The sequence below is a fragment of the Meriones unguiculatus genome, assembly GCF_030254825.1.
Source record: "Meriones unguiculatus strain TT.TT164.6M chromosome Y unlocalized genomic scaffold, Bangor_MerUng_6.1 ChrY_unordered_Scaffold_23, whole genome shotgun sequence".
Taxonomy (NCBI): Eukaryota; Metazoa; Chordata; class Mammalia; order Rodentia; family Muridae; genus Meriones; species Meriones unguiculatus.
Window position 1 is genome coordinate 28,766,179 of NW_026843709.1, and position 3,811 is coordinate 28,769,989.

Here is a 3,811-nt window from a genome sequence, read left to right on the forward strand (position 1 = left end):
TATTTGCATTTTTCTACATGTAGACATCCAGTTAGACCAGTACCATTTGTTGAAGGTGCTATCATTTTTCCATTGTATGATTTTGGAATCTTTGTCAAAAATCAGGTGTCCGTAAGTGTGTTTGTTTCTGGGTCATTTGTTCAGTTCTATTGATCCACCATTGTGTTTCTATGCTAGTACCATGCAGTCTTTATTACAGTTGCTCTATAGTATAGCTTGCCATCAGGGATGGAGATACCGCCAGAAGATCTTTTACTGGTAAGGGGTATTTTAGCAATTCTGTTTTCTTTCTTTCTTTCTTTCTTTCTTTCTTTCTTTCTTTCTTTCTTTCTTTTTTTCTTTTTCTATATGAAGGTGAGATTTTTTTCTTTCAAGTTCTGTAAAAAATTCTGTTCGTAAATTAATGGGAATTGCATTGAATATGTAGAGTGCTTTTCATAAGATGGCCATTTTTCAATGTTAAGCCTGCCAAGCCATAAGCATGGGAGATTTTCCATCTTCTGACACCTTCTTCTAATTCTTTCTTCAGAGACTTGATTTTTTTTTTCATAAAAGTCTTTCACTTGTTTGGTTAGGGTCATACCTAACCAAGTGTTCACTATGTGTAACACTATGGCTCCTGGGGCAAAGACTCTGACTTCACTGGACCTTCTCTTTGAGACCACCACTGGGATAACAGGAACATTCCAGACAGTGACAACTAGGAAAGACATCATGGCTACAGTGCGTCATCAGTCTGTGACCCCTGCAGGGATAAATAAGACTCTTGTCTATCTTCAGACTATGATTCCCAAAGAGAAGGGAACTTCCAAAAAGAAGGCTAAGGTCCTTGGAAAGTTCACTGTTCCCCCCAGAGAGATGTTAGTTACCCCTAATGGAAAGATTTAAAATGGGAGAGTTTGATTACTAAGGTAGAAACCTACTCCCAGGATGGGTGAAATTGGTCCCCACATAGAAGTTGAGACAGCAACAAGATGCTGTCCCTGTCCCCAGCTCTATTGTCCTGTTTCCAGGATACACTACTATCACTTTAGAAAATGGCTTCACTTTTACTGGTGGGATCCATTCCTTTGTCAACTCAATAGCCCTTCTAACAAATATCTTCTCTCAAAAATAAAAAAGGAAGAAAACCCTGAAAACTTTGTATGGATCAAAGATTATGAGCTCCATTGGTGGCAAAGTCTAGGGAAAACACTAGTATTCATATTTGAATACATGAACACATCAAATATATCATCCACTATGACCAAGTAGGCTTCATTCCAGGTATGCAGGGGTGGTTCAATATATGGAATTCCATCAATGTGATCAACCATATCAACAAACTGAAAAAAAAATCTGGTAATCTTCTTAGATACTGAAAAAGCATTTGACAAAATCCAACCTCGATTTATATTTAAAGTATTGGAGATATCAGAAATAGAAAGCATATAGCCAACATCAAACTAAACAGAGAGAAATTTAAAGCAATCCCACTGAAATTGGGAACAAAGCAAGGCTGCCTACTCTCTTCAAAACTCTTCATCATAGTTCTGGAAATCATTGCTCAAGTAATAAAATAATTGAAGATAATCAAGGGGATAGAAATGTGAAACGAAGAAATCAAAGTATAACTATTGGCAAATAATATACATGAGTGCCCCCTTAAAATTCTACATGAGAACTCCTAAAGCTCATAAACACCTTTGGCACAGTGACTGGATACAAAATTAACTCAAAAAATTAGTAGCCCTCCTGTATACAAAAGATAAAAGAGCTGAAAAAGAAATTGAGGACACAAAAGATAATATATTATCTAACAAAGTCAACCTCCTAACCATTTCCAGACATTTCCTCACTCGGGACTAAATATGTAAATTAATGAGCTTCAAGGGGATTTGCAACTCAAAACATCCTGACGTAGAAGTAGATGGGTGGACTCCTATGCAAAAAGAATAGAGTTATTCTGATAGTTTGTCATTTAATGTAATGATTAAAGTCCCAACAACTTCTAAGTACTAAAGAACAGGACTGACAATATTTTTTTTGGGGGGAGGCCTGGAATATTTCCATAATGGAGTATTATTCATCTAAGAAAATGACATTATATTTTCAGGCAAATTGTTGGAACAAGAAAAATCATTCTTAGTGAAGTTGCTAAAATTCAAAACGACAAATATGGTATGTATCACTTATTAGAAGGTCTCCTAACATTGTGGGAAAAAGTTATTTGAACTTCCAAGAGACTCATACTCCAACCAAGGACTATTCATGGAGATAACCTAGAACCCCCGCACAGATGTAGCCCATGGCGTTTCAGTGTCCAAATGGGTTACATAGTAATGGGAAGAGAAACTGCCTCTGACATAATCTGATTGGCCTGCTCTTTGATCACCTCCCCCTGAGAGGGGAGCAGCCTTACCAAGCCACAGTGAAGGACAATGCAGCCACTTTTGATGTGAACTGATAGACTAAGATCAGAAAGAAGAGGAGAACCTCCTCTATCAGTGGACTTGGGGAGTGGCATGCATGCAGAAAGGGGAGGGAGGGTGTGTTTGGGAGGGGAGGAAGGAGAGGCTTATGGGGGGATACAAAATGAATAAAGTGTAGTTAATAAAATAAAATTATATATATAATTTTAATTATATATATAAAGGCAATAGTTATTCCATCTTAAATCTCCAAGACCTCATAGATTCCTAACATTCATATTTCACTCATTATATTTGCTTTTAGTCATATCTTATACAGTCCATCTCTCTACGTGCTTCCAAGACGTCTCCTCCTGTTTTTCCACCTCTCCTCCCTGCTTCCTTCCTATTCCTCCTACTATAGACCAAGATATCCCACCCTATCCTCTACATTGCTCAGCATTGTAGCCAGTTGTTTTATTGAAAATACAGTGAACAAATGATGGCATATTTACACATACTTGAGACAGGTGATACATAGAATAAGCATCACAGTGATATTTCCTGGAGAGACAGAAATCAGCATTTGAATGAACAAGGGTAAATTATATAGATTATAAAATAATAATAATATATATATATAGTGTGTTTTGCTGACATGCTGAAAGAGGGCACCAGACCTCATTATATATGGTTGTAAGCTACCGTGGGTTTACTGGAAATTGAAGAAAGGCATCTGTAACAATAAACAATGCTCTAAACCTTTGAGTCACATCTCCAACCCTAGGTCCAATTTTCTTCAGTTCACATTCCTTAAAATTTCGGTGTCATAATAGCATTGTGATGTTGTAATTATGTGTGACGTTATAATGCCATTGTGAATTCATAATACCATTGTGATGTCATAACACCATTGTGAAATTATAAAATCATTGGGATGTCATGATGCTAATTTGATATAATATCATGTTAATGTCAAAATAACATTTTGATGTCATAAAGCCTTTTTAACATCATATCATTTTGATGCCATTATAGCATTGAGATTTCGTGACAACAAAGTGATGTCATTATGATTGGGATGTCATAATAAAATTGTGATGTCTTAATACAAATGTGATGCCATCATACCATTGTGGGGTAATACCATTGTGATATCATAATACTATTTTGATGCCATCATTGCATTGTCATATCATAATATCATGGTGATATTATGTGATGTCATGTTAGCATTTTAATGTCATAATATTGTGGTGTCACAAGATCATTGTGATATCATAATACTATTGTGATGTCATGAGAGCATTGTGATATCATCATAATATTATGGGATGGTAATACCATTTTAATATCATAATAGCACTGTGATGTCATCAAAGCACTGTGAAGAAATAGTAGTGTTGTGATGTCATCATCCT